Below are 23461 nucleotides of genomic sequence, written 5' to 3'. Positions count from 1 at the left end.
CCTTCCCTGTTTACAAAGACTTTGCTTCCATTTTTTCCTCTTCTCATAATTTTTCCTTTCCCTTCTTTCCTTTTCCCTACCCCTCCCACTTTCCTACCCCTTTAGACCTTTACTTCCTATTTCACATTATCAATTATTCATTTTAATCCTTATTTGCATTTTCAGTTTCTCACACCAGAGAAACTATTTGGTGTTTACACATGTGTGTCCTATTTATTTCACTTAAGAGTATGGCCTCAATATGCATCCATTTAGCTATAAATGTCTCTAGTTTGTCATTCTTTATGGCTGAGTAGTATTTCATTTTATAAACAAACCAAATCTTCTTTATCCAGTTACCAGTTGATGGGCACTTGGACTGTTTCCAAGCTTTAGGTAGTACAGACTGTGTTGTTATAAACATGGCTGTGTATATGTCACTGTGATATGGTTCTTGTAATTCTTTTGGGAGGATACCCAGCAGGGGAATAACTGGGTCAAATGGGACATGTAGACCTAGTTCTTTGAGGTATCTCCATCCTGATTTCCACAGTGGTTACACCAGTCTGCACTCCCACCAGCAATGGAGAAGAGTTTCTTTCTCTCCACAACCTCGCCAACATTTGTTATTGGTTGATTTCTTAATAGCAGCCATTCTTTCTGGGGTGAGGTGAAATCTCAGAGTTGTTTTCATGTGTATCTCTCAAATGACCAGTGATTGTGGAGGGTGTGAGAAGTTCTCGGCCCTCGGACAGCCTTGGGAAGACAGATTGTCCTGATGTCTGTGGCAGGCCCAGATAAAGAAGTTAAAGGTAGCTTCAAAAAGCTATTTGTTGTACCCACAGTGTTCATTCCCCTGCAGTCCCTTGAGACTCTCAAACATTTGCTTGGCATAAGAGTAGATAAGAGTAGCTAATCCTTTAGAAGCTTTAAGTAGCCAAGATGATTTAGATAAGATGCACTAAGATTAAATGTATACAGATGGTTCTTTAGATGTTTTATGTACTCACACGTATAACTTGTGGTTAGTTGACTAGCATTGTAAACTATTAATGATTGATGTATCCTGCTGAAAAATGTATAAAAGAAGAGTATTAACAATAAACCTGGCCTTAACTCCTCATGGAGCTCTGGTTGCCCGTGCTTCTTCATTTTATAACTTTTGTCAGATACTGTCTTCAGGTTCTGGTCTCCCACCGAGGAGACCTCAACAAGTGATGTTGAACATTTTTTCATATGTTTATTTGCTGCTTTTAGTTCTTTGTCTGAGAAATGTCTGTTCATTTCAGATGCCCATTTTAGAATTGGGACTTTAAATTTGGTGGGGACTGATTATTTAAGTTCTTTATGTATTCTAGATAGTAGTCCTTTGTCTGAGGTACAGCTGTTAAAATTTTTTCTCAGATAGTAGGTTGTCTCTTAGCTCTGTTGGTGGTTTCCCTTGCAGTGCAGAAGCTTTTTGATAAGATGAGATCCCAGTTGTTGATTCTTTGTGCTAGTTCCCGTGCTACTGAGGTTTTGTTCATGAAGTCTTTTCCTATGTGAATGTCTTCAAGAGTTCCACCTAACTTTTCTTCCAACAAGTTTAGTGTTTCTGTTTTAATATTTAGATCTTTAAACCACTTGGATTTTAGTTTAGTGCATGGTGAAAGATAGGGGTCTAGTTTTAATCTTTGGCAGGTTGAAATCCAGGTTCTCCAACACCAATTATTAAAGAGGCTATCTTTCCTCCAGTGAGGATGGTTGACTCCTTTGTCAAAGATGAGGTGGTTGAGAATGTCTGGGGTTGTTTCTATATCTTCTAATAAATCTATTCCATTGATCCTTGGGTCTGTTTCTTTCCCAGTACCATGCTGTTTTTATCTCAGTAGCTTTATAGTATAGTTTCAAGTTGTGGATTGTGATGCCCCCTGCCATATCTCTGTTGCCTAGATTTGCTTTTCCTATTCTAGGTCTCTTCTGGCTACAAATGAATTTTTGGACTATTTCCACTAGGTCTGTGAAATATATTGTTGGGATTTCAATCGGCATTGCATTAAGTCTACATAGCAGTTTTGGAAGTATGGCCATTTTCAGTATATTGGTTCTTCCTACCCAGGAACAAGGGCTGTCTTTCCATTTTCTTATATCCTCTTCAGTCTCTTTTTTCAGAGTGCTGTGTTTTTTGGTATAGAGGTCTTTTGCTTCCTTTGTTAGATTGATTCCTAGATACTTCATTTTTTGGATGCTATTGTGAAAGGAATTGTTTCCCTAATTTCTCTCTCAGTGAGTCTGTTATTTGTGTACAAGAAGGCTATAGATTTTTGAGTGTTGATCTTACATCCATCTACTCTATTAAATCTGTCAATTAAGTCTAGAAGTCTTTTGGCAGAGGTTTTTAGGTCTTCTATGTAGAGTATCATATCCTCAGCAATTAATGACAATTTAACTTCTTCCTTTCCTATCTTTATTCCTTTTTCTTCTTTGTCTTGTCTAGTTGCTGTGGCTATTTTTTACAGAACTACATTGAACAGAAGGGGTGATAGTGGACATCCTTGTCTTATTCCTGATTTTAGCATGAAAGTTTTCATTTTTTGACCATTTAGTATGATGTTGGCTATTGGTTTTTCATAGATAGCCTTTATCAGGTTGAGATAAAGACCATCTATTCCAATTTTCTGTAGGGATTTTATCATTAATGGGTGTTGGATTTTGTCAAATGCTTTTTCTGCATCTATTGAGATGATCATATGGTTTTTGTCCTTTGTTCTTTTAATATAGTGTATTACATTTATTGATTTATGTATGTTGAAGCACCTTGCATCCCTGGGATAAATCCAACTTGGTCAGGGTGTATGATCTTCTTGATGACCCTCTGTATTCTGCTTGCCAGTGTCTTGTTGAGGATTTTTGTATCTATATTCATTAGGGAGATTGGCCTGTAGTTCTCTTCTTGGGTTGGGTCTTTCCCTGGTTTTGGAATCAAAGTAACACTTGTTTCCAGGAATGAATTTGGGAGCCTTGCTTCCCTTTCAATTTCATTGAAGAGTTTAAAGAGAAATAGTGATAGTTCTTCTGTAAATGTCTTGTAGAATTCTACAGTGAAGCCATCATGACCTGGGCTTTTCTTTGTTGGTAAATTTTAAATTATGTTTTCAATTTCACTGATTGTAATTAGGGTGTTTAGAATTCTTTTATCTTCTTCGTTCAACTTTGGCAATTCATATGTATCTTGGAACACATCCATTTCTTCTGTGTTTTCCATTTTATTAGAGTACAGGTTTTCAAAAAGCTATTGATGACCCTCTGGATTTCTGCTGTATCTATTGTGATTTCACCTTTTTCATTCCTAGTTGCATAGATTTGAGCTTTTTCTTTCCTTTTTTGATAAAGTTGGCTAAGGGTTTATCGATTCCATGTATTCTTTTGAAAAGCCAAGTCTTTGATTTGTTGATTTTTTTGTATCATTCTCTTTAGTCTCCACTGCATTGATTTCTGGTCTGATATTTATAATTTCCTGCCTTGTTCAAGCTTCGGGTTTGTCTTGCTCTTCTTTTTCTCAGACCTTATGATTCACCATTAGGTTGTTTATTTGGGCTCTCTGTTTCACTAATATGGGCATTCACTGCTATGAATTTCCCTTGTAGAACTGCTTTCACTGTGTCCCATTGATTCTTGTATGTTGTACTGCTGCTATCATTTACTTGTAGAAACTGTCTAATTTCTTCTGTGACCCATTGGTTCTTCAGGAGAGTGTCATTCAATTTCCATGTGTTTGTGGGGGTTTTGCAGTTTCTTATGCTATTGATCTCCAATTTTAGTGCACTATGGTCTGATAATATACAGAGGGTAACTTCAGTTCTTTTGTATTTACTTAAACATATCCTATGAACCAGCTTGTGGTCTATTTTGGTGAATGACCTATTCGCATCTGAAAAGAATGTATATTCTGATCTTGTGGGGTGGAACACTCTGTAGACATTTATTAAGTTCATTTGTTCAAAAGCTTGGTTCAGTTGTAAAATTTTGTTGTTGACTTTTTGTCCAGATGATCTGTCTATTTTTGGCAGTGAGGTGTTGAAGTGCCCCACTACAATTGTATTAGTCTTATTTGTTTTTTCATGTCCATTAATATTTGTTTTGTATAGTTGGAGGCATTCATATTTGGTGCATGTACATTTATGACTGTCATCTCTTCCTCTTGGATTGTCCCCTTCACAAGGATGTAGTGATCATCTTTGTCTCTCTTAATTAGGTTTGGTTTGAAATCTACATTGTCTGCAAATAAGATGGCTATCCCTGCTTTTTCCTGTGTTCCCCTCACATGGACAACTGTTTTCCACCCTTTTACTTTGAGTCTATGAATTTCTTTTTGAGTTAGGTATGTTTCTTGTATACAGCATATTGTTGGATTTTGCTTCTTAATCCATTCTGCCAATCTATTTCTTTTGATTGGTGAATTGAGGCCAGTAACATTGATGGTTATAATTGACAAATATTGACTCATCCTTGTTATGATGTTTTACTGTTGTTGGCTGTTTTATTTTTTATTTTTTGCCCATTCCCTTTAGTTTGTTGCCTTGCCTGGTGGCTTCACTCTGTTGGGCCTCATGGAGCTGTGACCTTCATTGTCTTTCTAGGATATTGTTTCAAATTTTTTGGAGTGCTGCTTTGGCGTTTGTGAAATTTCTCAGGTGTTCTGTGTCGTGGAAGTATCTAATTTCCCCATTTGATTTTGAAAGATAATTTTGCAGCATACAGCAGTCCAGATTGGAAATTATTTTCTTTTAGAACTTGAAATACTTCACTCCAGGCTCTCCTTGACTTGAGGGTTTGTGTTGAGAAGTCTGCTATGATTCTGATGGTCTTTCCTTTGTATGTGATTTGTTTCTTTTCTCTAACTGCTTGTAGAATTTTGTTTGTCTGTTACATTTCTGAGATCTTGACTATAATATGTCTAGGTGAAGTTTTTTTTATTGTGGCTAGTTGGAATTTATATGCCTCACTTATCTGTATGCCAAATTTTCTGGGATGATACTCCAATATTTCTTATTTTGAGTATCTTTATTACTGGTGTTTAGATCCCCTATGGAGTGATTGCTTCTCAGAGATATCTTCCAGGTATGGCTGGACTTTTTAGGTTTTGAGTCTCTAATGACTCTTAGGCAGTCTCATTTTCAGTATACCAGGGAGGACAACTGATTAGATAAATCACGACACCTTAGCCCAATTGACACAATAAGCATCAAACACAGCTTAGAAAATGACAATTTGTGATAACAGTTAATCTGTCACCTTTATCCTAGAAAGTTAGATCAAACTTAGGACTAGTCCAATATATGTTTGTAGCAAGGAAACCCTTTAATATGGAAAATTTACCCTTTGGGATATGGATTTATCAGGGGTTCGGGAGGGAGGGGTAGAGAAATAGAGGGAGAGGGAAAAATTAGTGGTGAGGCTAGAGGGCATGTGAAGATCACACAAATTGTCAGAATCTTTTGAAGAGAGAAAAAAAAGACAGAGCAAAGGAGCAGAGACAAGTGCAGAAAATACTGACATCAATAGGGTAGCTAGAAATTGTATTTACATTCCTATAATAGTGACAGTTGAGAGGACAGAGAGAGAGAAATAATTCAAAATGGGACAGGAACAGGAACAAAGAGGGAGAGAAATATAGAGCTAGAAGGGAGAGAGAGAAAAGGAAAAAAATGTATATATATATATATATATATATATATATATATATATCCCTTTGGATATGTCTCCACTGTTCTGTTAGACAATGTGGGGAGCAGTGTGCAGTTCTAAGTCAATTATTCTCAGTAAGCCACCTGTAGTGTTCTGAGATTCAGGCTAAATTCTGGCTGCAAAGTCCAAGTTGAGGTCCCTAAACTCCTGCAGGATTAAACTCTGTGAGGTTCTATTGCAGGTTCCAGGTGTCCTCCCCACTCAGTGAGTCCAAGTTTCCATGTGAGGTGCTGATCCTACCAACTTATTAACCATGATGGTCCAGTGTGCTTTTATTGAAGAGATTTTCTTCACTTTACCAGTGGGCTTCAATTTTCATTGAGGAGCCTCAGAGAATGTTTCTGTTGTTCACTTCTGCTCTATCTTCTGGGGCTCATAACCATGGTCCTCATGTCTCCCCCCAACACCTGGTGCCTCTTCTGTGTGGATTCAGATACCATGCAGCGTGGTCCAGTGGAGTGTGGCTACTGCTGGCATCTGCATCATGGTTCGATCCCTTTTTTCAAAGAGAGCATTCTGGAGAAAACTGATAATTGTTGATTCTTTCTCTTTCCCTGTGAAATGTAAATCCCCTACACTTAAATGTTGTATTTTTTAAGAACCTAGGCCTCCATACTGGCCACAGCCAGGGCCCTGCTCAGACACCAGCAGCTTGGGGGCACAGGCCCCAGCCTATGGCCCACCTGAAAAACAGCTGTGCAGGTGCACAGGCCACAGCCAGAGGCTCACCAAGATACCATCAGTAAGTGTGTGCAACCTCAACCAGAAGCCCACTCAGACACCAGTGACTCTGGTGACAGTCCCCAGCCAAAAGCCCTCCCAGACAACAGTTACCCCTGTGGGCAGGCCCCAGCCATAGGCACACACAGATATCATCCTAAGTGTGCCAGGACCCAGACAGAAGCCTCCCCAGACACCGGTGCAGCACAGGGATCCAAAAGGCCACCATTCTGAACCCAGGAATTGGCACAGTGGTGAGCGGCAGAGAAAAGGCCTCTCTGAGACTTGCTGAGAATTGAAGCTCACTGGATGAGTAAATAGTCACCTCAGCAAAGGCACAGAAGGCTGCATCTGTTGAAATGAGAAGACACGTAAAGAAGTCTCAAAACCAGACTTCCAGAAAAGCTAAGGCAAGCCCAAAAGGCAACGAGATGAAACAATCTGATACTCAACCACCCAGACTACCTGAACTGGCAACAAAAGAGGATCTGAAAAAAATAAAATAAGAAATTATTTGTCAGATAATAACAGAGATTGTGTCCATAGTGAAAGACATGATTAGTAACTCTAGAATAGACACAGGTAAAAAATAGAGGATCTGAGGAATAGATGGAATCCAAACATAGGAAACAAATGGAATAAAAAAACAAAACAAATGCAAACAGATATCCAGGAGATTAAAAATCCATTGAAAGTTTAATGAGCAGAATGAGCCAATGTGAAGACAGAATATCGGATATAGAAGACAGGATTGCAATTAGTGACCAGGAAAAGAAAATTTTCATAAAAATAGTAAGGGACCACAAGAAATCAATCAAGCAGCTGCTAGATAATGGAAAGAAAAATAACATAAGACTGATCAGCATCAATGGAGAAACAGCAGAGAGTGCAAATGACATAAAAAAAACTGTTCACAGAAGTAATGGCAGAAAGCTTCCTAAATAGATGAAAAGAATTTGGCATACAGATAAGTAAAGTATATAGGACTCCCACTAGCCAGGATAAAAATAATCTACACCTAGGCGTACAATAGTTAAGATTCCAGAAAACAAACTCAACAGATGTTTACAGTGTTTCACCCCCAAAAGTCAGAATACACATTCTTTCCAGCCGCACTCAGGTTTTTCTTCAAAATAGACCACATACTTGCTCATAGAACAAGTTTGAGTAAATGCAATGGAACTGAAGTTATCCCCTGTATATCATCAGATTATAGTGAAATGAAATTGGAGATCAGTAGCAAAAGAAATGGCAAGAATTTCACAAACACATGGAAATTGAACAACACACTTCTGAAGAACCAATGAGTCACAGAATAAATTAAAGAAGAACTCAGACAGTTTCCACAATTGACAATGCCAGTACAACATGTCAGAATTTATGGGGCACAATGAAAGCAGTTTTATGAGGGAAATTCATAGCAGTGAATACTCATCTTAGGAATACAGAGCCAGCTTAAATAAACAGTGAAATGCTGAATCTCAAGCTCCTAGAAAGAAGAGCAAGACAAACCCAAAGCTCATACAAAAGAGGAAATTACAAAGATCAGAGCAGAAATCAATGCGATGGAGACTAAGATAATGATCCAAAAAAATCAATGAAGGAAAGAGTTGGTTCTTCAAAAGAATAAACAAAATGACAAACCCTTAGCCAACCTTATCGAAAAAGGAAAGAAAAGGCCCAAATCCATGCAATTAGAAATGAAAATGGTGAAATTACAACAGATCTAGCAGAAATCCAGAGGATCATTGTTACCTACTTTGAGAACCTATATGCCAATAAGATGGAAAACACAGAAGAAATGCACAGATTCCTAGATACGTAAGAATTACCATAGTTGAATGAATAAGACGTAAAAATTCTAAACAAACCAGTATTAATCAACAAAATTGAAAACATAATGAAAAACTTACCAACTAAGCAACCCCAGGCCATGATGGATTCACTGCTGAATTCTGCAAGATATTTAGAGAACAACTGTTGCCACTAGTGTTTAAACTCTTCAATGAAATTTTAAAAAATACTCCCAAATTCATTCCTGGAAACAAGCATCACCTTGATCCCAAAAGCAGAGAAAGTCCCAACTGAAAAAGGGAACTATAGGCCAATCTCACTAATGAACATTGATGCAAAAATCCTCAAGAAGATACTGACAAACAAAATGCAGAAGATCATCAAGAATATCATAGCCCTGAACAAGTGGGATTCATCCCAGGGTTACGGGGATGGCTCAACATATGCAAATCAATATATGTAATGCATTATATTAAAAGAGCCAATAACAAAAAACATATGATCATCTCGATAGATGCAGAAAAAGTATTTGACAAAATCCAACATCCATTAAAGATAAAAACCCTACAGAAAATTGGAATAGATGATCTCTATCTCAACCTGATAAAAACCATCTATGAAAAACCAATAGCCAATATCACACTAAATGGTCAAAACCTGAAATCTTTCATGCTAAAATCAGGAACAAGACAAGAATTTCCACTATCACCACTCTTGTTCAATAGAGTTTTGGAAATATTAGCCACAACAATTAGACAAGAGAAAGAAATAAAAGGAATTAAGATTGGAAATGAAGAAGTTAAATTGTCATTATTTGCAGATGACATACTTTATATAGAAGACCCCAAGAACTCCACCAAAAGTCTTCTACACTTCATAACCAAATTCAGTAGAGTAGGTGGATACAAGGTCAACACAAAAATCAACAGCTTTTGTGTAAATGAACGACAGAGTCACTGGGAGAGAAACTGGAGAAACAACTCCTTCCACAATAGTACCCCTAAAAAATGAAATACCTAGGAATCAAACTAATGAAAGAAATCAAAGACCTCTACTCTGAAAACTATAGCATTCTGGAAAAAAAGAGATCAAAGATGATATCAGAAAATGGAAAGACATCCCTTGCTCCTGGGTAGGACAAAACAACATAATGAAAATGGCCATACTTCAAAAACTGCTACATAGATTCAATGCAATCCCAATTGAAATTCCAATAACATACTTCATAGACCTTGAGAAAAAAATCCAAAAATTCATTTGGAACAAGAGGAGACCTGGAAGAGCAAAAGCAATTCTAGACAACAAAGACAAGGTAGGGGGTATCACAATCAACAACTTGAAACTATACTACAAAGCTGCTCTGATAAAACCAACATGTTACAGGCAAAGAAACAGACCCGAGGATCAGTGGAACAGATTAGAAGATGCAGAAACAACTCCAGACCCTCATCTTTGATAAAGGAGCCAACCACTCTCACTGGAGGAAAAATAGCCTCTTTAATAAGTGGTGCTGGAAAAACTGGATTTCAACCTGCTAAAGATTTAAATTTGACCTAAATCTCTCACCATGCACTAAACTAAAATCAAAGTGGATCAAATACCTGAATATTAAAAAAGAAACACTAAACTGGCTGGAAGAGAGCTTTGGTAGAAGTTTTAAGACATTGGCATAGGAGAAGATTTCATGAACAAAACCTCAGTTGCAGGTGAACTGACACAAAGAATAAACAAATGGGATCTCTTCTTCTTAAAAACCTGCACTGAAAGAGAAACCATCAACAGCATGAAGAAACAACCTACAATGTGGGAAAAAATTTTACCAGCTGTTCCCCAGACAAAGATGTACTATCTGGAATATATAAAGAACTTTAAAAAATCAGACCTCCCAAATTTAAAGATCCAATTCAAAAATGGACATCTGAAATAAATACACATTTCTCAGATGAAGAAGAAAGGCAACAAATAAACATATGAAAAAATATTCAATTTCACTGGTCATTGGAGAGATGCAGATGAAAACAATACTGAGTTTCCACCTCACCCCAGAAAGAATGGCTGCTCTCATGAAATCAACCAATAACAAATACTTGTGGGGCTGTGGAGAAAAAGGAAACCTTGTCCACTGTTGATGAGTGTAGACTGGTAAAACCAGCACAGAAATCAGTATGGATATACTTGAAAACCTAGGAATAGAGGTCCCTTTTGACCCAGGTATTCCCCTGCTGGATATCTTCCCAAAAGAATTAAAAGAATCATACCACAGTGCTATATGTGCACCTATGTTTATAGTGGCGCAGTTTTAATAGCTAAAACTGGAAAAAGCCCAATTGCCCATTAACTGGAGACTGGATAAAGAAAATATTTTTTTTTTTATAAAATGGAGTACTACTCAGCCATAAAGAATGAGAAACTAGAGGCATTGTTAGCTAAATGGATGGACATTGAGGCCATACTCCTAAGTGAAATAACAACAGACGTGTAAATACTGAATAGTTTCTCTGGTGTGAGAAGCTGAAGGTATAAATAAGGATCAAAATGTATAATAGATAATGTGAAATAGGAAGAAAAGGTGCAAAGTGGAAGGGGAAGTGGGAGGGGTAGGGAAAAGAAAGAAGGGAAAGGAATAAATATGAGAAAAGTAAAAAATGGAAGCAAAATCTTTGTAAATAGGGAGTTGTGGAGGATTTGGAGGGAAGGCAGAGGAATAGGGAAAAAATGAACCAAGATATATTATGTAAAGGTGCAAATTTCCAAAAATGAATGTCAGGATATTATATACCTAAAATGTACCAATAAAATGTATGAAAAAAAAAGAACGTAGGTCTCATCTCTTTATAATGAAATCACCAAGAAAGACAATTCCCTGACTTCAATTCTTTGTGAGGGGTTAGGGCCTATTTTCCAGTTTGGGAAACACAAATGTCTTAATCATGTTGACTAGTCTTGTCCCTAGTGGTCTCCGGTACTTTTCCACCACCTCACCCCAGTGCCTAAAACCCCTTCTGCTTTGTTTCAGGGTAGTTAAATTTAGTCTCCCAGCATATTTCATTAGTTTAGAACAAAACTTTCCTAGCCTATTTAACTTCATTTGTGGCAGTTTTTCTTCGTCAAGAGTAGCCAATATGAAATTCACAAACAATTTTCATACAAATGTGCTTTAAAATCATTGTTTTATTGCTCTGTAAACTATGTTACCCTATAGACTTCTTATGGGGGTGTTCAGTATTTTTAATATATTTCCTTTTGTTTTCAAAGAATTTTGAAATCTAAAACCACAGAACAAATAATATTATTATGCAAAACAGGGAGTTTTTATTTGAAAACATTAATCACTGTAGTATCAATTGTTTAAAATGTTGATTTTCCTTCTCTTAGGATTGCCACTCAGTCCTAAAGAGATTTTTTAAATGAGGACAAAGTTCTAATCTGAAAGATGTTCACATTAAGGTATTATTTATAAGATCTAAATTATAATACATCTAAGTCACAGGAAAATACATATGATGTACTATTAAATAAGAAGACATTAATTAAACTATTTAATAAGTACCAAAATTTAAGCACTGATATTTTGGTTAGCTTGTGATAATTTTTTTCTTTATATTTTTCTATAATTTAAAATTCAAAAACAATTTAATTTATCAAAATAAATATTATTTTGAAATATGTCTACATAAAAAGTTTTAATGTTTTTCTTGAAAGACAGGTATTCTAAGGAAAATACTTAAAAATTGACTTTTTGGAATCACTGGTTGAGAGAAAAATGAAACATGCAGTATAGTTAAAATTTTATGAAACTTTTCTTTCAGAATGAGTGCATTTCCACTTTCATATTTGGAGTATTTCTATGCATTAATACTCACAAAGTTCAGTATTATAATTCTCTTTAAAATTTATATTACAGGATTGTGAGAATTTTTCTGTTAAATATTTTTGTTTTTTGGTATGATGAATCAGATTTCAGTTTGTATGACAAATCATTTCACCTCTAAAATGAACAATATTAATTATTCCACAGATTTTTGTCATATTTGTTTCTTTAATATCTCCATTATATTTTATAAGCTAGAGTGTCATGTTTTCCAGTGTCTCAAGGAGAAAGAATACCTTTTAGCTTTTCTTGTATTTTAATCTTGGCTTGAGTATTTTCCTTCAAGTGGTTGAGACTATCTTTTGATCACACTGAAATCTGGCTATGAAATTCCTTGACAGTCCCACTTGGTTCTGTCCTTGTCTTTTCCATGCCCAGGCAACACTTTTTCCAAAAACCTAGGCTCTACTAACTCTGGTGTCTCTCAGTCTTGCTCAGAAAGGCAAGGCTGTGGTCAAGCAGATTAGCTTGTTCTGTCTTTTTTAAAGGGTTTATTTTTCAAACTGGAATGGGCCCTCTCACTTCTTGTAGGTCTATGGCTTGTGAAAGAGAGTGAACTGAGCAACATAAATAGGGTACTTAATCTTCATTTGTCAAAGCTGTGGGTGCTCTGCTTCTTTTATTTACATAATGAAAAGTTAAATAAATTTCTGCTAGATTCAATTTCAACAAATTTTCTATTTTTAAGTTGTGCAAATAAGTTTTTATAACTCTGCTAGTAAAAATGATAAATAGGAAAACCAATTCAATGTTTAGTTGAATCTGCTATGGAATTACATTATTTGCAATATTTATGTATTACTTTTTCTTCCAATTTAGCTTTAGTGATTACTAGAATATTATAAAATGACCATCTATACTTTGAAAAGATCATGCAAATTCATGAAGTAGAAAATATGTTTTAAACAGATCCACCTACTTCTAAAGAAATTTTCTTTAAAACACATATTGAGTTAATTTATATTTTAAGTAAAGACTACGTTCTGTCTAGTAGTAAACATATGCAGTTATTCAATTTTTATTTGATTAAAACTATAATCCTTTTTCTACACAGATGCCTTATTTAATTTTATTGACTATCACTGAAAGGTGGTCTTAGATATTTCAAAAACATTTTACCTTTTAAGCTATTGTGTGTTCTTTCCTCTTTGATGATATGAATATTTTTTGCTAAATGATTTATTTTACTTTTTTCTTCCAAAATTACTCAGGAAATTGGAACCATAAAATAATCAGTTACAGAAATTACTTAGGTTACAACTCACATTTGAAACTAAGAGCCATTTGTTGATTGCCTAATAAGTGCATATCTCTATGGACTGTGATGTGATGCTTGATAAATACCAAAGAGATGACACGTATAGTCTTGTATGTTTAAGAAATACAGTTTCTTCTCAAAAAAACCTTTCTCCTAATAAACCACAATATTACATAAAGGGATAGCTCAAGTCTAGCAGAAAGGAACCAGGGAAGGACATTTTCTAAGGTAGTGTTTGTTACTTGTGTGATTTAGGGTCCTTCCACAAGAAACAAGGAGAAAGAAGTGGTTGCTAGAGTTCAGAGACACCTGTAGCTGGTGGAGAGAGGACTAGATAGGATCTGTAAGTTAGGTTGAGGAATGCAGCTGCTGCTAACCTGCATCGAGCAGGCAGGGAGCTGAGGGACTAAGTTCACATCTCTCCTCTTTTCCATTCCTTCATCTGCTACTGTGGTCTCTAACTGGCAAATCCAAGTAGGATATAGAAGGCAAGGTCAATTTCCTGGGTTCAGAGCAAGGCAGAGAAGGGTGCAGATCATATCTGGAGAGAAAATAGAGGAGAGTCACATGACATTTTGCATGTGACCTAAATAATATAAATGTCAGGAGAGTACAAATGTGTAAGGCAGCTCTTCAGAATTTCCATTAAGTACATAAGGTAAACTTGACAAGATTAAAACACATTTGAAATGCAAATGGCTAATGGTACATTGCCAAACACAATTTTGAGACTATTTTAGAGTAATGTCTTAAAGACAAAGTTTTTACACACTCAGTAGAATAGTACATGATTTATCACTGATCCTCAGTTTTCATGAATCACTGAATTTTAGCATAGCAACCATGGCATCTAAGATGGACTCACACCAAAATTCTCAGATCCAATGGGGGCAAAGATTAAGTAAACCAGGTTGTGTTAACTATAGCTAGGCAGAGATGTTATAGGTACATGTTTTATACTACCCTCTTGTACCATTCTTGTGATAGTCAACTGATTGTATAACCTGAGTAAGAAATGCCCAACTAAATTGGTGCAGCATAGTTCTGAGTGTGGCTAAGGGGATTTATTGAAGACAAAAGACCCACCCTAAAGCAGCTTGTGGCTTGAGGGTATAAAGGGGAAACAAAGAAGGAAGTCTCCTTTCTGTTTCTTTGGAGAAGCTCCAGTCTTCACTTTCACCTTGGACGTTGGCTTCGGCCTTTTAGTGGACTCTTCAGCCTTCCATCAAAGACCCTTTGGCCTCCTGATATGGACTCACACAGGTCACTACCGTGAGCTCCAGACCTTTGACTGGATCCTTCTGCTCTCCAGCACGCAGGCAGCCCTTTTGCACTCTTCCGCACCTTACTCTATGAGTGACTATTGTAAGCCAATCTTGTAAATTCTTATATATTTGTATATCTCACGTCAAATCTATTTCTCTAGTAAGCACTGGCATAATTCCTGAGGTCAATAGATTTGTTTGTCAAGTCTTTATTATTATGTAGTGTGCAGAAAACATTTTTTTGGACTTATGTATCCTTAAATGCACATGCCAAAATATGATTAAAAAAGAAAAATCTTAGATTATAGAAAAGAACCAGTGTTATGGTCCAGAGAACTAGAGTAATACAATTGTTTTTTCAATATTTCTTTAATTATTGAATATATCCCTACTATATATAATTTAATTTTAGAACTTTAAATTAAATGTTACTTAGGAACCATTAATTTACAGTGGTAAATGGATCTTTTAATTAAATTTTATGTTCTCATTATGAATAATTAATAACGTGATTACTAATATATTAATAAAAGAAAATATTAGCCAAGCAATGCTTAAGGCAAGATTCAGGGGAAAATAATAAGTAACAGCTGTTAAATTTTCCTAGTTTTTTTCTAAATAGATTGATTTCTCTGAATAAAAATAATCATACACATCATTCATATGTTCCAGGAAATAGGACATTCATGTTATGAATTAAATGAATCTTTACTTTTTATACTATCTAGCAGTATAAAAATGTTTCAAATTTTTTGCAATTATCAAACATAATTTTATGTTTTTATAGTTAATGATATTTTTTCTTTTTTCCTTGAATATATATTATATATTTTTCCTTGTATATATAAAAATATATTAAAAATATATAAATATATATAATTTTTTTTGAGACAGGGTCTCTCTGTATAGTGTAGGCTGGCCTTGAACTCACTATGTAGCTCAGGCTGACCTCAAACTTGGGGCAATCCTCTTGCCCTAGCCCCCCAAATTATGGGATTATAGGTTTGTGCCACCATGCCCAGCTTATTTTTGCCTTGAACCCAAGAGAAAAGAACTATAATAGTGCTATTACTCTCTCCTAATAGATTTGATTTGGTTTTGCTTTTCTTTTTCATTACTATTATCTATCTATCTATGTATCTATCTATGTTTCTATCATCTATCAACACATTAATTATGCATATTTATGGTGTATCATGTGATATTTTGACACACATATACATTGTGTAATATTTAAATAAGGATCAGCATCTCTATCTCCTCAAATATGTCTTTATGGTGAAAATATTTAAAGTCTTTTCAGGTTTATTGAAATACAGACTACATTATTTTTATCCATAATTACTCTACTGTGCAATCAAACAACAGAACTTCTTGCTCCAATATAACTTTAACTTGGTACATACTGGTCAACATTATGGTTTAGATCTAAAATGTCCCCCAGAAGTCTCATGTATTTGGAGGTGGGGCTTTGGGAAGGATAATAGGGGATTAGTCCTTTGATGAGTTCATGGCTGATGTGCTGGTAGGAGGTTGGGCCTGAATGAAAGTGGCTCATGGGGACAAACCTAGAAGGATGTATTCTTTTTTGGGTACCGGGGATCGAACTCAGGTCCTTGCTCTTGAGCAGCGGGTGGCAAAACCACTGAGCTAAATCCCCGGCCCCCAATTTTTTTTGGCAACAGGGATCGAACTCATGCCCTTGAGATTGTGAGGCAGGCAGTGGAACCATTGAGCTAAATCCCGGGTGGAAGGATGCATTCTCGTCACTCACTTCCTTCATTCTCTGCTTCTTGACTGCAATGAGGTGAGAAGCTTTCCTCTGCCATGCCTTTCTACCATGCACTTCTGCCACACCAGTTTTGCCTTGGGGTCAACCAAATAATGGAATGAGTCCTCTGAAAATAGTGAGCCACAATCTGCCTGTCTGCTGTGTTGTAGGTGTTGGGTACTCTGTCCTAGCTGACTAGTGCAGCCAAACTTTCTCCATACTTCCCTCTTCCCAACTCCCCCCTAGCCTCCAGTAACTTTTATTCTACTCTCAACTTCTATGAAATCATTTTTTTTAGATTCCACATATGAGTGAAATCATACAGTATGGTCAATCTGTGCCAGACTTATTTCAATTAACATAATGTCCTCCAGTTATATCTATGTTGTCATAAACAATAGAATTTTATTGTTTTTATAGGTGAATAGTACTCCACTGTGTGTACATGGCACATTTCCTTTATCCATTCATCAATGGATAGATATTAGATTGATCCTATTATCTAGCTATTATGAATAGTGCTGTAGAAAAACTTGGGAATGGAAATGTCTCTTTGATGTACTGATTTAATGTTGCTTGATACACCAAATAGTGGGTTTGCTGGATCATGTGGTAGTGCCATTTTTGTTTTCTGAAGAATCTTCACACTGTTTTCCATAATAGTTATACTGATTTACATTCTCACTCAAACTGTGTAAGAATTTCCTTTTCTCCACATCCCTGTCATCATTATCTTTTGTTTTAATTTTAATTTTATGTTTTAATGTTTTTAGTTTTATGAGAGAGGGTCTCACTGTACAGCCCAGTCTAACTTCAAATTCATAATCCTCCTGCCTCAGCCTCCCAGGTGCTGGATACACATGCCATGCATTCTTATTTTTATAAGAGCCATTCTTACTGGAGTGAGGTAATACTTCATTTTAGTTTTGATTTGAATTTCCCCAATTATTAGTTTTGAACATTTTTTTCATATTCTTGTTGGCTGTTAGTGTGTCTTCTTTTGAGAAATGTTTACTTACATGTATTGTTTATTTTGAAGTTGTTTTGTTTTTTTAGTTTTTTGCTGCTGAGTTTTTGTAGTCACTTGTGTACTCTGGATGTTAACCACCTATCAGATGTATAGTCTGAAGATATTTTCTCCCATTCTATAGGTTGTCCCTTCACTGTGTTGATTACTTCCTATCTTGTGCAGAAGCCTTTCAGTTTGATGTAATCACATTGTTTTGTCTTAGCTTTTGTTTCCTGAAGTCAATTTTGAACATTATAGATTTCTTGCTTTTGTCTTAATTATAAACAGCAAACATGCGCAGAGTTTAAAAAACTGAGTTGATTTCTAGTAAACTAGTCGCTGCTATTTTCTGAAATATAGGTGTAAAGAGTGAAGCTTGTCAGTTCTGTGTATAGAAGAACCATCTGCTGTTTTCTGACTTCCACATTCTGTGTCACTGTTATCTTCTATTTTATGAAATGCAGATGCACTGTCAATTTAATGTGAATGTTTCCAACTACTAAAATTAATGAAATTAAATGTCATAAGATAAACATATGCCATCCTAACTTTCCTACTTACCTTTCAAACCCAGTTCAACTTTTTGAACTACCTATATCCAATTGTTCTCTCATTTTTGACCCTGCCCAATCCCTGTTCATTCCTGTGCTATGTAAACATTTATTGAGAACCTACTACTTACCAGTGACAGAGCAAAGTTCTGGGAACTCAAAATCTATAGAATTAGATGCAGTTCTGCCCTCATAGACTAGTAGCAGAATTAGACTTGTAAGTAATTATATGACTGTGTTTCTAGAGTCATCACAGAAGCATAAATAACAGAGTGGTGAAATGGTGCAAAAAGAGATCAGTTTGATACTGGGAAATCTGGGAGGGACTACTACAAATAATTCTTGAAATAGACCTTGAAAGATCAATACAAGTTTTCTAAGCATGAGGGTTGTGAAAGTATATTTTAGGTAGAGGAAAATAAATTATGTATGTGAAATTTGGAGAGTTTAGGCTGTTTAAGGAATGCAAATTACACTTGACCAGAAGGTGTGAAATGAGATGGGGATCAATGAGAGCCTGAGACTAAATGTGGAGTGGGCCAGTTTATGGAGTATCAAGCGTAGGAAGAAAGAATATTGTCTACAATTGCCATTGTTCCTGACCCTTCTCCCACCATTTTATCTGTCAAATATAAACATATTTAACAAATATATTTGACAAATATAAAACTGCACAAAATGCCTTGTGCAGGAAGCAAGATAATTAACAGTAAATAAATAACAGACTAATATTTTAATTCCTCCATAGATATCTGGTAAATATTAAAAACTTTAAGAGAGCCTATGGGCTAGAGGGGTGTCTTTGAGCATGGCTATCTCTCTATAAATTAAATTAGCCCATTTGCTTGGACACTGAAGTTATAAAAAGGAGACCATAAATCACAACTCACCAGGGAACTGAATAGATAAAATTAGCACATGAATGTCTTCAGTAACTTGCAAAGCACTATGCACCAATAGAATTTTTTAAAAGTAGCCCTGGGCTTCAATTATCTACTTGCAAAAGTAGCCATAAAATTTTCTTTTTCATTTTTTTAACTGAGCTCCTTTCTGCTCCTATCCTTGCCAGGGGAGGGGTTATGATGAGGTCTCTGCAAACAGGCTTAGATGAAAAGTTAAGGAAATTTGGAGAAAGATGGCTTAGTGGGATAGTTTTCTGGATGCACACCTGAAAAGTAGTGAGGACATCCCTTCAGATTGTAATACAACTGTGGAAATAGGCTGTTTTTTTCCTGCATTGCCAATCATCAGTTAAAAGATAGCTTTGGGTGAACTAGTTCTCTGGCAAGGCATTTACAAGTGATCAGGCATCTGTGAAGCATCAGTACAGCAGTTTCAGCAGCAAGGGGATACACATCTCCTGTCTGAAAATGTGATCCAGGCAGAGTTACCACAATACTCAATACACTTTCCCCTCCTCCACCTGATTCCAAGATGAAGTCTGGGATGTCAGCTGACTTCTCCTGTGAAAAGACAGGGAGGAGTCTGGGAATATTTCCTGTGGAAAAGGGAGAAGACCTAACCTCTGTGTTATGCAGTGAGGGGTCTCCAGAGGGATTTTCCTTTTCAATTTGCTCTACACTACACACTTTTACTGTCTGTTTTATTCACCTGAGTCCCTAAATGCTGGTTATAATAATGGAAGACTGTGTGTGCAAACTCATTGTTACTTACACCTAATGATGACTTAAATTTGAATAGTATATTGCTACAATGTTTGTAAAGCAGTAAGTGTAACATGACTCAAATTAAAAAGATATTTATTTGTATATGTATGTATGTATGTATGTATGTATGTATCTATTTATCTATCTATCTATCTGAGAAAAGTTAGAATGTGACACATTGAAATAGTAAGAATTATTCCTGGATGGTAGAATTATCAATGACTTGAACTTTTTTTAAAGTTCAATTTTGTATTTCTTATTTTCTTTGACAAATATATTTTTATAAGCATAAGAAATGTTTTAAAAAAATTATGTAGTTCTATAGTATACCAAATTCCTTCATGTATATTGCTATATGTAATACACCTTGTCTCTTATTATGTTGGGTGATACAAGTCTAATAGGAATCATTGTGCAGATGTAAAAACCAATTCATTGAAGATGTCTACATACATGCTTTATACAGCAGCTTTTTTATGGATCTTTCCTAGAACTTGGGATCTTTCCTAGATCTTAGGTCTTACAAGTACAAATCCACTGCTTTTTGGATCACATTTCTTTTCCCCAACTATTTTGCATCACAGTAGTTACTACTCTTATTATTTTAACAGCTAATGACTCTTCATACATACACAGTTTCTTCAGTTTGCACCACATGTAGTATAGGCATTTTCTCCTTCTTTATAAAATTAAAAGGAAAAGGGACTTTGATTACAGTAATCAGCAGAAAATTATTCAGAAAATTATTCAGGTAAGAGTATTCATTAAATTCAATTGACTCTTTTTTTCTAAGTAAGTTACTCAAGATTTAAGCCTAAGGAAAGTATAAAGTTAAATTTTGCCAAGAACCTTAAGGTATATTTCATGTTTTGCCTGTTAGAAAGTTTTGAATATTAAATCTTTCCCATAATATAGCTATATTAAAGAATTTAAGAATCTCTACTTTAAAAATTTTACATATACATTTTAGATCACCTTAATATTTCTTATATTTACATTATAATTTTATACAAAAATGATGTTTTATATTAAAATAGTTATGTGTATATGTAAGAAATTTCATGAATAAACTTGGTTAGTTTTCCTTTAAGGATTGTGCAGGAGGAAATATTTCTCAATGAAAGCTAAAGTAGTTCACCTGAAGCAATATAAAATAATAGGATTCTTATGAATAATTTAAAGTTAGTTTATAATACTGTCTCAATGAAAGTTCAAGGATTAATAATATAAAACATTCAACAAAAATAACTAGATATTTCTCTACTTTGAACACAATTGGTCCTGAATAATTTTCTGAGATCACAAATTTTTCTAAAAATTTAGTTGGTAGTGAATATAATTATGACTTTCAGGAGAAGAGCATGAGTTTCTCTGCATTTTGAAGTTTTTTAGAGAAGATGGCCAGAAAGTTGTGAGTAGTTTCATATGAAGTGATAAAAAGTGTACAGAGTCCTCAAGTAGACATAATCCTGAAATATATGAACTATCATAGGAATATAGATGAGGAACATTATATCTGCAAGGGATCAACTTTTCCCAAAGACACAAATGTGAAATTGATCTCTAAGATCTTTGGTCAGCAAAGATAATTAATAGGAGGACAGTGGATGCTGAGAAGATTAGATAAATAGGAAGATAGAAGATTAGATTAGATAGATCATAGAGGAACTTGGCTATAAAACTGAAGAAATGAGATACAGAATGAAGAAGCATGTTGAAAAGTACTTGAGTAGATAATATTGTAGTGACTGCTACTATTTACATGACACAGTTAATCTCACCATAAAGCCTGTTAAGTTTTCATAACACATATTCAAAATTCAACAACTTGGATTAGGTTAATGCTGTCAAAAATTAACAAGGGATGTCAGTGAGTTTTTAAAAAACTCAAAAAAGTTTTTACCCTAGCCAGATATAATTTATAAACTTCCCTTCATAATTTACTTTATCATTTACTTTAAACCTGTGTATTTTATTAATTTATGAAATGGAAAAAGTTTAGACCCAGAAGGACTGGAACTTTACCAATTGTGTATTGTAGAGATTAGGAAACTGAGACTCTAGAGAAATTAACTGGTTGGTCCAAAGTTATTTAGTAATGTAGTAGCCAGATCCTGGGTTTAGTATGAGGCCGGAGCTCAACCTTGAGCATTCCCCTTCAGACATGGCTTTTAGTCCAACCCTGGGCCTTGCCTCTCAGACAAGGCTTTTAGTCTCTGGAAAGCTAGATTTTCATTTCTGCAGCAAATTGGAGTAGTAGAACCTGCCCTGCCTATATGTAACTTCACATGACTGATGTGAAGATTAAGATACTTTGCTAATCGCACAATACTGTATGGTATGATCATGATCCATAGACAGGCTGAACTACAATTTAGGCTTCCAATCAATTCTCCCTATGATTGAATCAATTTTTAAAAATTCATTAAGTTTATTGGAACATTTTAGGCATAAAATATGACGACATTCATCATTGGGAATTTGTACCTTTACATGATGTATCTTGCTTCTTATTTTTTATCATTCCCCTGCCCTGCCTTCAACCCCTCCACCCTTCCATATTTACAAAAATTTTGTTTCTACCTTTTTCCTGTTCTAATATTTTTTCCTTTCCCCTCTTTCCTTTTCCCTACCTCTCTGACTTCCCCTTCCTCTTTCCCTTTGGACCTTTTCTTCCCAATTAACATTGTCTATTATACATTTTGATTCTCATTTACACTTTCAGTTTCTCACACTTAATTCAAAAAAGAAACTCATAGACTGAAATTTAAAGGGTGGAAAACAATACTATATGCAACAGGAACCTGAAAAAAGCAGGAGTTTTTGGTATTTACACATGTGTATCCTATTTATTTCACTTAAGAGTATTGCCTCAATGTGCATCCACTTAGAAATAAATGTCTGTAATTTACCATTCTTTACGGTGGAGTAGTAGTTCATTTCATTAAAAAAACCACATCTTCTTTATCCAGTCTCCAGTTGATTGGCAACTGGACTCTTTCCAAGTTTTAGCTATTACAACTTGTGCTGCTATGAACATGGTTGCACATATATCTCTGTGGTATGATTCTTTTCATTCTTTTGGGAAGATACCCAGCAGGGGAATAGCTGGGTCAAATGGGACTTCCAGTCCTAGTTCTTTGAAGTGTCTCCATACTGATTTCCACAGTGGTTGCACCAGTCTACACTCCCACCAGCAGTGGAGCAGGGTTCCTTTTCCCCCACAACCCCACCAGCATTTGTTATTGGTTGATTTCGTGATAGCAGCCATTCTTTCTGGGGTGAGATGGAATCTTAGTGTTGTTTTCATCTGCATCTCTCCAATGACCAGTGATGCTGAACATTTTTTCATATGTTTATTTGTTGCTTTTCTTCTTCATCTAAGAAATATGTATTTATTTCAGATGTCCATTTTTGGATTGGATCTTTAAATTTGGGAGGTCTGATTTTTTTTTCTGTAGGGTTTTAATCATGAATTGGTGTTGGATTTTGTGGAATGCTTTTTCTGCATCTATTGAGATGATCACATGTTTTTTGTTATTGGTTCTTTTAATATAATGCATTACATATATTGATTTGCATATGTTGAACCACCCCTGTATCCCTGGGATGAATCCCATTTGTTCAGGGCTATGATATTCTTGATGATCTTCTGCATTCTGTTTGTCAGTATCTTGAGGATTTTTACATCTATGTTCATTAGTGAGATTGGCCTATAGTTCCCTTTTTCAGTTGGGTCTTTCTCTGCTTTTGGGATCAAGGTGATGCTTGTTTCCAGGAATGAATTTGGAAGTTTTTTTTTTTTTAATTTCATTGAAGAGTTTAAACACTAGTGGCAACAGTTGTTCT

Source organism: Heterocephalus glaber, unplaced genomic scaffold (assembly GCF_053883595.1).
Source record: "Heterocephalus glaber isolate CG9 unplaced genomic scaffold, H.glaber_assembly_v1.0 deba00001523, whole genome shotgun sequence".
Classification (NCBI taxonomy): Eukaryota; Metazoa; Chordata; class Mammalia; order Rodentia; family Bathyergidae; genus Heterocephalus; species Heterocephalus glaber.
The sequence above is the reverse complement of the archived record's forward strand: the minus strand, read 5'-3'. Positions refer to the sequence as shown.